The following is an 11,863-nucleotide window of genomic DNA, read 5'->3' as shown; positions in this document are numbered from 1 at the left end:
CCTTTTGCACAGAAGTAAACAACTCAAAGGTTTCAGGAAGTCCCTGAAACTCACCAGATTCGCTAGGCTCTTCCTTGTTCAAGCACATATACGCCATAAGGGTTGCTTAGAGACATTTGCAGACAAACCAACCTTCCTGAAAGGAGCAGATTCTAGCCTAGGTAGCTGCCTGGAAGAGGTTCAGAGCAACTGAAGTAACTGGAAAGGACATTCTACAACCTGTTGAGTTGCTGTTTGCTTCATGTTCCCGTCTTTTGAGAGCTGCTACCCATGCTTAGATTGGGTTTTTGATGATGCAACTGTATTTGAACCTTTCTGTTCCTGTAACTAACCCCTTATCCACATTCCTGCAAGTAACCCCAATAAATCTCATTGGTTCACTAAGTTAGACTCTGGTGGTATCTTTACTTTGGTGTGTCATAAATTCCCTATTTGGGATAATTAGATCTTTGTTCATGTCTCCCTATGAATAGTATCATATTACATTTTCTTATTTCCCATGAAAGCTGACAGGTTATAATATTATGTTGTCTCCTCCCCACTTAATCCATATTACTGGAAATAACTTTATATCCCTTCATGGTGTACCTCCTCATCTATATATATATATATATATATATATATATATATACAATATTAATATATTGTATAATATAATATATATAATATAATCGCAGCTCTTTCATGTATATTACTCAGCCACTTGGCTGCATGTGGCCAGTGAAGCATTTTTTGATATTTTGCTGTGATTGACAATGATATAATAACTTGTATGTGTTTTTATATTTTTTTGAATCATAACTTCAGTATCATTTTCTAAAAAGGAAATTACTGAGTTTGAAGGTAAATTGATATGTAGTTTTATTAGATAATCCAAAATGCCCTCCACAAGGATTGTACTGGAGTGAATTCTCACAGCAGTGCCAGATGATGCCATCTTCTCTTTTTATTCCTTTCAATGCTGACTTGCCAGAGTTTATAATCCTTATAAATCTGACAGTAGAAAAATTAACTTACTTTTAATTCTGTGTATGTGTGTGAGTGTGCGCACAGAAATGCAGGTCTTCCTGGAGCTGGAGTTACAGACTGTTGTGAGCTACCCACCATGCCTGCTGAAAGCATGACTCATTCCTTCTGCAAGAGTATGTGCTCTTAACTGTTGAGAGCACAGGAATTTTATTAGCCCCCCCCATGGTAGTTTGATGCTGTTTTAATTTTTGTTTAGCTAACTAGGAGGGAATTTGAACACATAAACATTGGGGCCATTTGTGTGTATACATATGTATGTGTTGAATTATGTTTCTTTGTTCTGACTCTCCTCCTCTTCCATTAGGTTTTAAATCTTATTTCATAAAAATAAAATGCTTTGGAGACGTTGTATTATGTAGCCAGGGGTGTCCGCAAACTCATGGTCTTCCTACTGTAGTACCATAGCCTCCTGGGTAAGAGAAAGGATCTTGGATTTGTTTGGTTTTTTTCATATATGTGTACACACACACACACACACACACACATACACGAGGGTTTGATGATCTGTAATCCTGTCTGAACTCTTGGAAGTGGAGGCAAGAAAACCATGAGTTTTCAAGGCAGCTCTGACCCTGTTTCAAAACCCAAACAAAGACATGCCAGAAGAGGGAGGAGAAAAGAAAGAAGAGCGGGAGGAGGGAAGATGTCCCCAGGGATTGCTTTTGGATGTGGAATGTCTGTATATGATGCTCAGACCTATGGCAGCCTTCTCTCAAACTGATTAAAGGCTCAGAAAAAGTAGAGAAGAAGTAATAAATATAAGGTCTAGAACTTTTCATGTTTTAGTTCAGGTATTGAGGCCAGAAGAGGGTGTCAAATCCCCTGGAGCTTGAGTTCTAAGTGGCTGAGAGCCATCATATGTGAGTGCTGAAAATTAAATTTGGGTCCTGCAAAGGATATGCTCTGAACTGCTGAGCCATCTCTCTACCTCTTATGAAATATATTATTCTTGACCTTCTAGTGCTCTTTAAAGCACCAATTCTTCAAGACCAGTTGGGTTGCCTTGTTTATTCTGCTTTGTTGGTGTAGCAAAGAGGAAACAGGTCTCATCTGTCACCTTTATCTGCAATTGTCCATCTTTAGCATGCAACCATGTAGTCCAGGGGCTACTGAAACACGCTGCTAGACCTGCTGGCATAGCGCTCTACTCAGAGAATAGACACTATTATACTACATTTAGTAATGGACTTTATTTTTGAGACAAGGTCTTACTAGATAGCAGGCTGTCTTCAAACACATGACCCCCTTGCCTCAACTTCTTGAGCACTAGTCTAGAAAGGGTGTGTTGGCACACCCAGCCAATGATAGGCAAAATGAAAGCTCAAATAGAGGCTCAAATAGTTAAAAATTCCTGTTTCTCTTGCAGAGGATCTGGATTTGATTCCCTGTATCCATATCAATGGTTCACAGACACCCGTAACTCCAGCTCCAGGCGAGCTTCTGGCTTCTAAGGACACCTGCGCTCTTATGCACACACCCTCCCTTGAGACACACATACATACACATAATTAAAATAAACAAGTGAAAGAAAGCCCAAGCATATTATGGTTTCTTTTGATATCAAGAAATATAAATCTTGGAACTGACTATATAAATCTTGCAGCTTGCTGCACAATCGTAAGGACTAGAGTGCAGATCCCAGCACCAACAAGCCAGGCATCTCTCAAATACCTTGTAGCTCCAGCTCCAAGAGATCTAGTACCCCTTCTGGCCTCTGTGTGCATAGAATAGTGCATCCGCCTACCCACACATCACTACTCTCTCTTTCTCTGTCTCTCTCTCTCACACACACACTCACACACATATGCACAAATGTTCACATACACACAAATCAGTCTGCAAAAGGAAACATAGCTATCATTTTGAGTGAAAAATTTATTTTCTTACATCATATTGATGATACTGTGTGTTACTGTTACTATTTGTTGCATTATTACAGTAACATAAACAATTTTTCCAAGATTTTTCTAAACTTCTGTGTGCTCATGAATGTGGGAGGGTGGGTGTGTTTGTATAAGTGCAGGTTATCCCTGAAGGCTAGCAGAAGGTGTTGGATCACCTGGAACTGGAGTTATGTGAGGACTGGTCCATTTATAATACTGAATTTAACTTTTACCAACAAGGACATGGAAGCCCAGGTGTATCTTAAGCCTTTCTTTCTCTATATCATAAGAATTTGAGCATGCTTTCTTCTCTCTTTGTGGTATTTCTATTTGAGCATAAAGGCAACCAACTGCTTCATATTCCAGAAGGAAGGGAAGAATTTATATTTGGATGTTATATGTCCATTATCTCACACATAAAAGAAGGTCACCCTGCAGGGGCAAAGTGAGATCCATTCTGTCTGTGTCTTGACTATGAAAGAATTGATTTCCAGGTATATGTGCCCCCCTTAGTCAGAGCAGCCCCTGTTCTGCTGGGACCTTAATGTGATTCACATAGAATCTTCAGCAGATATCATAATTATAATCTGGCTTGAGTATTTTTACAAGGTAGAGTCTGAGTCATTAATTGAGGCACATAATACAATTTTATTTTATTTTACTTTCAATTTTATTGGATATTCTCTGTATTTACATTTTAAATGTTATACCCTTCCCCCCCACTCCCACCCCCACTCCCCTCAACTTGTTTCCATGAATGTGCTCCCTCTCCCAATCACCCTCTCCACTTCAGTGCCTTGGCTGGTTGGTGATGTTGTTCTTCCCATGTGGTTGCAAACCCTTTCAGCTCCTTCGGTCCTTTCTCTAGCTCTTTCATTGGGGTCCCAGTGTTCAGTCTCATGATTAGCTGCAAGCATCCTCACCTGTATCTATATGACTCTGGCAGAGCCTCTGAGGAGGCATCCATAGCTGGTTCCTGCCAGCAAACACTTCTTGGCATCAGCAATAGTGCTTGGGTTTGGTGGCTGCATAGGTTCTCCAGGTGAGGCAGTCTCTTGTAGGTCTTTTCTTCAATCTCTGCTCTTCTATATGACCTTGTATTTCCTCCCATGAGTGTTTTGTTTTCCCTTCTAAGAAGGACTGAGGCATCCACATTCCGGCCTTCCTTCTTTTTGAGCTTCATAAGTTCTGTGGATGGTTTCTTGGGTATTCTGAGCTTTTTGAGCTAGTATCTGCTTATCTGTGAGTACATACCATGAGTGCTCTTTTGTGACTGGGTTACATCACTCAGGATGATAGCTTAATTCCCACTCACTTAAGAAACAACACAGGGCTGAGTGGTCCATTAATGTCATTGTTCTATAGCCTTTAACCCTTCCAATTTGTGATGCTTCCCAGCCCATGGAGCTTCAGGTTGGAAATAGGAAAATCAGAGAAAAGATTCAGTTCTTTTCAGAGCCAGAAGCTGGAATTTGTATATGATACCTCTGTGTGCATCCCATTCACAAGAACACTCTGGTACCATCAGTTCTGAGGGTGTGTTCTCTAGTCAGGTTGCCATGTTGAAGGCATTAAAAACTGATTTGGGAGCTTCAAAATGGGGTGGGAAAGATATGAAGCATTGTTCAGCTTTGAGCCATGAGCCAGTCATGAGGAGGGTCATAGACCACTTACCAGCCTTACTTGACATGTTGACATATTTTGATGCAGAAGTAGCCCTGGAGAGGAGGGGCAAGTGTTCTCCTCTTCTTCCAATCACCTTTCTCATTGGCCAAGGTTACCCCACAGGGAGCTAAGTCTCCTCCTTCTGTGGCATGATCCAGCCATGGAGGCATCCCTAGGAGTGCACATACCATGCTCCATGAGTGGATAAGACAGCCACTGTGAATGGACAGGGGTGGGGAGGGGTCACAACAAAGAGAACCTAAGAAGTTTCCGGGATCTATGTTCCAATCCAAAATGCCATTTGAGTTTGTTGAAAACTGTTCTAACTAGTTCCTCTCTTACAGTAGATGATAAAATGAAATAAGTAATCAGAGGCTAATAGAGAGAAGGAAGTTCCCATTGATCTTTGGACAAACATTCTTACATTATAGAAGAATCTTCTTCATAGAAGGGGTTTTGTCTAGCATCTCAGGAACCTAAGGAAAAAGTCCATCTTTCTACCCTTCTGCCCTGTGGGTATCAATTTGGATAAAATATCTGTCTCCCTCCTCTCCTTTCTCTTTCTCCTTCTTTCCTTCCCTTTAGTCCTTCCTCTTGAATGTCAATTATTTTATTAAAAGCTTGTCCTTCATGGCACTTCCTTTCCTGGAAAGCAAGCACAGCTCACCATTCCAAATGGTGCTCAAGCAAGTTTGCTTGTGTTTTAGGCTGTTTGTGAATGAGCCTGACATATTTGTCTACTGTTTCAGTACTAACTGTGGGGTAACCTTAGCCAATGAGAAAGAGGTGATTGGAAAAAGAGGAGAGTACTTCAAAAAACTTAGAAGCACACATAAATCAAAAGCAAAACCAGGGGCTGCAGAGATGGCTCAGAGGTTAAAAGCATTTGTTGCTCTTGCTGAGGACCTGGGTTCAATTCCTGCCACTCACATGGTGACTCACAACCATCTGTAACTCCAGTTTCAGAGGAACCAATGTCCTCTTCTGCCCTCTCCTAGGACACCAAGCATGCACACGTGTGTGCACACAAACACACAGACACACACACACACACACACACACACACACACACACACACGAAGCAGTGTCCAAGGATTCTGAAACTCCTTTCTTTGCTTTCAAAACATCTTTTAAAATAGAAATTTTCTCCTAGTGGCCCTTGTGCTATTTGAGAGTAAGACTACTTAGAAGTTGCTCTCAATATTTCTAGAGTTAGCTCCTAGGCTTCCCTCTGAGCACCTCTGTAACTTGGGCAATACTTAGGTAAGTTTCTCCACAATTGGGTTTATAACAGTGTCAAGTATTTCATTAGTCAGATGTATGATAGGTGCGGCTCCTTCACAGGAGTTTTGTGGTGGATAATGAGGTTAGGGATGCCAAGTTTCTGTCACAAAATACTTAAGAAATCCCACGAAGCTGTCATGTTGTTTGGAACTGTCGTCATTCTGTGCTGGTCATGGTTTTTCCATTGAGGTTCTCAGAAGAGAATGTACTCTGCTCAAGAAATGTACTGAGCTTTAGGAAGGCACTAAAGGCCATGTGAGTGGAGCTCGCACAGCTCAATCTTTCAACCATTCGGTTGTTGGGGCCAATGCCAACATTGTGCCTTAGCCCTCCATTGAAGGGCAAGCATGCAAACCGTGGGTTCCTGAGCCATTTCTGTTTTCAAAGACTGGTGAACAGAAACTCATGGGAAGCTAGGTCTCATCCACAGAAGCAATTCCGATGCTTAGTGTGTACAAGGTCCCAGGTTCAAGTTTAATCCATTTGTTTACCGTTGGCCTAGAGTGGGTTCTTAGTTACTCGGTCTATTGCTCATTGGTGTCTATAAGAAACCAAGGACTTGTCTCTCAATTCTGCAGCTGTGGTGCTAAGGGCAGCAGGGCCGTCCCTTCAGGTTCGGTGCTCATATCACTGCTTTGACTCCTGACAGATTGTGAATGGAATGTTGGTTCTCTAAACAGGCACATCACACTTTCCTAACCCAGCATTGCTAACTGCTCCACAGGCTTGCCTATAGCCTGAACTTATGAAGGCATTTTCTCAATCAAGATTCTCTCCTTCCAGATGACTGTTATGTTGAGTTAACACAAAACTATCCAGTGCATGTTTTCTTACAGTATCCTCCACCAGGCAGATGCAAGGTCCCACAGCCAAATATTAGGAGTAACTCAGGGAGTCCTGAGCAGAAGGAGGATGAAGAATTGGAGGAGTCAGAGGGATCAAGGACAGCACAAAAACATGGCCTACTGACCAGGACTCAAGTGGGCTCACGGAGATCAAGGGGCCAGTACGTGTCTGACCTCAGGTCCTTTGCACACATGTCTTGTGAGATTCCTAACAGTAAAAGCACAGGCTGTTGCTGACTCTTTTGCCTGCCTTAGGTGTGAGACTATGTGCCTGGTCTTATTGTTATGCTGTATTTGGTTGGTGTCCCTGGAAGACCTGCTCTCTTCTTGGGGGAGGTAAAGGGGGGGATGGATCCCAAGGAAGAGGGAGGTAGGAGAAGCTGGAGTGGGATGAATGGAGGGAGGATAAACTGCAGTTGGGATGAAATACATGAGAGAAGGATAGACAAATAGGAGGACTATCGCCCATTGTGTCTGGAGTTGTGCCTTTCTTTGTGTACTGGGAAATTATTTCTGGTGAGCATCATTATCTTAGGTACCACATATAATCTGCAACATTCTGGCCCACAATGTGCTTTTGATGCATGTCTGCCTTCCTCTGCTCTCTGATGAAACTCTTGTTCACAGAATCATAACCAGGAAATTGGTGTCATGAAGGATAAGCTTCAATCTATAACTTTGTAGGTCCACAAAACTTAATGCTAAGGGGACTTCCGGCAAGGTTTGTATTCAAGTAGTAGAGACAATATGAACCATGGGGTTCACTGTTCAGCTAGTCTAGCCAATTTGGTGAGATCCAGGTTCAGTGAGAGACATGGTCTCAAAAAATAAGGTGCAGAATCATTATCCTGACTTTGGTCACTGACCTCTACATGCATGTGCATACTGATGTGACTGGAAACTCATGTACACACTGACACAAACACAAGGCTGTACTGTCTTCTTTCTTACTGCCACTTCCTTTCCGTGGCAATGTCACATCTGTCATGATACCAAGTGTCTTGTGGTCACATAGAAGGAAGCTTGAGAGTGATTGGAATCACAGATGTTGGCTCTGAGTTCTGTTAGAAACTCAACCAGTTCCAGCAGCCATATAAAGAATTCACTTTTGTCTAGGCTTGTAGCTGTCAGTACTTAATTCTTTTAGAGGTTTGATAGTATGCATAGAAATCCCACTAGTTACCATAAGCATGAAGTATATGCAGGGCAGAACGTAACATGGAAACAGATTTCTTGTTGGGTATAGATTAAGCATAATGCTCTGTGAATACCAAAAAATGCCACAAGACTATTATCTTAGCTCTTGGATTATTAATGATTTGAGGTCCAGGTATACCACACTCTGTTTTTTTTTTCTTTGAGTTTTTTTATATGGTGGATTACGTTGATGGATTTCCATATATTAAACCATCCCTGCATCCCAGGGATGAAGCCTACTTGATCATGGTGAATGATCATTTTGATGTGTTCTTGGATTTGGTTTGCAAAAAATTTTGTTGAGTATTTTTGCATTGATGTTCATAAAAGAGATTTGTCTGAAGTTCTCTTTCCTCATAGGGTCTTTGTGTGGTATAGGAACAAGGGTTAATGTGGCCTTAAAAAATAAGTTAGGTAGTGTTCCATCTGACTCTATTTTGTGGAATAGATTGGAGAGTATTAGTATTAGGTCCTCAATAAATTTCTGATAGAATGCTGCACTGAACCCATCTGGACATGGGCTTTTTTTGTTTGGGAGGCTTTTGATGATTTCTTCTATTTCTTTAGGTGTTATGGGATTATTTAGATGATTTACCTGGTCCTGGTTTAACTTTAGGATCTTGTATCTGTCTAGGAATTCATCCATTTTCTCCAGATTTTCCAGCTTTGTTGAGTATAGGCTTTTGTAGTAGGATTTGATGATTTCTTGAATTTCCTCAGTTTCCGTTGCTATGTCTCCACTTTCCTTTCTGATTTTGTTAATTTGGATACTCTCTCTTTGCCCTCTAGTTAGTCTGGTTAAGGGTTTATCAATCTTGTTAAATTTCCTCAAAGAACCAGCTCTTGGTTTTATTGATTCTTTGAAAGGTTCTTTTTGTTTCTATTTGGTCAATTTCTGCTCTGAGTTTGATTATTTCTTGCCATCTTCTGCTCTTGGGTGTATCTGCTTCCTTTTGTTCTAGAGCTTTCAACTGTGCTGTCAATTTTCTAGTGTGTGTTCTCTCCAGTTTTTTTTTTTTTTTTTTTTTTTTTTTTTTTTTTTTTTTTTAAGAACTCAGAGCTATGAGTTTTCCTCTCAGTACCTCTTTCATTGCATCCCATAGGTTTGGGTATGTTGTGTTTTCATTTTCATTAAATTCTAAAAAATCCTTGATTTCTTAATTTATTTCTTCTTTGACCATGCAATCGTTCAGTTTCCATGTGTATATGGCCTTTTTGTTGTCTCTGTTGTTATTAAAGACCAGCCGTAGTCCATGGCGATCTGATAGGATGCATGGGAGTATTTCAATCTTCTTATATCTATTGAGGCTTGTTTTGTGACAGATTATATGATCAATTTTGGAGGAGGTGCCATGAGGTGCTGAGAAGAAGGTGTATTCTTTTGTTTTAGGATGAAATGTTCTGTAGATGTCTATTAATTCCAATTGGTTCATAACCTCTGCTAGTTTCACTGCATCCTTGTTCAGTGTCTGCTTCCATGATATGTCCATTGATGAGAGTGGAGTGTTGAGGTCTCCCACTATTATTGTGTGGGGCGCGATGTATTTTTTGAGCTTTAGTAGGGTTTCTTTTATGAATATTGGTGCTCTTGTATTTGGAGCATATATGTTAAGGATTGAGAGTTCCTCCTGATAAATTTTCCCTGTAATGAGTAAAAAGTATCCTTCCTTATCTTTTTCTTGATAACTTTTGGTTGTTAATCTACTTTATTCGATATTAGAATGGGTACTCCAGCTTGTTTCTTGGGGCCATTTGCTTGGAAGTTTTTTTCCCAACCTTTTACTCTGAGATAGTGTCTGTATTTGTCTCTGAGATCAATTTCATGTATGCAGCAAAATGCTGGATTCTGTTTATGTATCCAGTCTGATACCCTATGTCTTTTTATTGGGAAATTGAGTCCATTTATGTTAACAGGTATTAAGAAATTGTGGTTGCTGTTTCCTGCTATTTTTGCTTTTAGAGGTAGAATTGTGCCTGTGTGTCTTTCTTGTTTTGGTTTTCTTGCTTAGTTACTTTCTTGTTTTTACAATGGTGTAGTTTCCCTCCTTGTATTGAGTTTTCCTCCTATAATTCGTTGTAGTGCTGGATTTGTGGTCAGATATTGTGTAAATTTAGTTTTGTCCTGGAATATCTTGGTCTCTCATCTATGGTGATTGAGAGTTTTGCTGGGTATAACAGCCTGTGCTGACACTTGTGGCTCTCTTAGGGTCTGCACAATGTCTGGTCCAGGATCTTCTAGCTTTCATAGTCTCTGTTGAGAAGTCAAGTGTGATTTTGATTGGTCTGCCTTTATGTTACATGACCTTTTTCCTTTACTGCTTTTAGTATTCTTTCTTTGCTTTGGACGCTTGGCATTTTGACTATTATGTGTCGGGAGGAATTTCTTTTCTGGTCCACTCTATTTGGAGTTCTGTAGGCTTCTTTTATGCTCATGGTCATCTCATTCTTAAGAGTAGGGAAGTTTTCTTCTATGATTTTGTTGAAGATATTTACTGTGCCTCTTCGTTGATATTCTTTGCCATCTTCTATTCCTATTATCCTTAGGTGTGGTCTTCTCATTGTGTCCTGGATCTCCTGGACATTTTGGGTTAGGAGCTTTTTGGCTTTTGCATCTTCTCTGACTGTTTTATCTGTTTTCTACATTGTCTTCAGCCCCTGAGATTCTCTCTTCCATCTCTTGTAGTCTGTTGGTGATGCTTGTGTCTGTGACTCCTGATTTCTTTTTTTGGTTTTCTACCTCCAGGGTTGTCTCTTTTAGTGTTTTCTTTATTGTTTCCATTTCCATTTTCAATTCCTTCTTCAATTTCTTCATCTCTTTGGTTCTGTTTTCCTCTAGTTCTTGGATTTCTTTGAGTGTTTTTTGTGTTTCCTCTTTGAAAGCTTCTATTTCTTTATGGTTTTCCTCCTGTTCTTGATAAGTGAGTTATTCACGCTCTTCTCAAAGAGCTTCATCATCATTTTGAGGTATAATTTCAGGTCTGAGTCCTCTTTTTCTGGAGTGTTTGGCATTCTGCTTGCTTGCTCTGATGGGATAGTTGGGTTCTGTTGTTGCCAGGTTGTCTTGGTTTCCATTGTGTAAGTCCTCTTGCCATCTTGTTGTCTGTGATTATATGTGGTCTTGTTGTCAGTGATTGGTTCCTGTCTCTCCTGTGTACCTGACCTATGTCCCTGGATCTCCGCTGTTTTAAGTGGCAAATGGCTTGAGTGTTTGGTCTGCATGCAAGGGCATTCCGGGTGAACACTGAGTCCCTATGGCATATTTCCTGCTCCCGTGGACCACCCAGAGGGCCTCACCTACCACTCACTATGTCTAGCCCTCTATGTGCCCTGACTACTCACAGTGCAGTCTCGCCAGGCCTGTGTCCCTGGATCTCCACTGTTCCTGGTGGCAAATAGCTTGAGCGTTTGGTCCACACTGGATGGCTTTCTGGGCAGATAACAAGTCCCTATTCCAGGGTTCCTGCTCCCCTGAACCAATCTGGGGGCTGTGCTTTCTGTGCGCTCGGCCCAGACCTCTCTGTGCCCTGGCCACTCACGGCACAGTCTCACTAGGCCTGTCTCCCTGGATCTCTGCTGTTTTCGGTGGCCGATGTGGGAGGGTCCGGGCCATTGTGGTAGTACTGCCCTGGGGCTGGTGGTCCTGGGTTCTATAAGAAAGCAGGTCGAACAAGCTGTGGAAAGCATCCCTCCATGGTTTCTGCATCAATTTCTGCCTCTAGTTCCCTGCCCTGCTGAGTTCTTGCCCTCACTGCTTTTGATGATGAACTATTGTTTGAAACTGTGAGCAAAATAAAGCCTTCCCACCCTAAGTTGATTTGGTCATGGTATTTCATCACAGCGATAGTAACCCCAAGTAAGACAACTGACTCTAAAATACGAGGAGCCGCATTCATAAAATATTTTTTAAGTTGCCTGCATTTCTCACACCTGTGTTCAGAGAGCGTGAAAAAAAATGCATGG

Source organism: Micromys minutus (assembly GCF_963924665.1).
Source record: "Micromys minutus genome assembly, chromosome: 3".
Taxonomy (NCBI): Eukaryota; Metazoa; Chordata; class Mammalia; order Rodentia; family Muridae; genus Micromys; species Micromys minutus.
The sequence above is the reverse complement of the archived record's forward strand: the minus strand, read 5'-3'. Positions refer to the sequence as shown.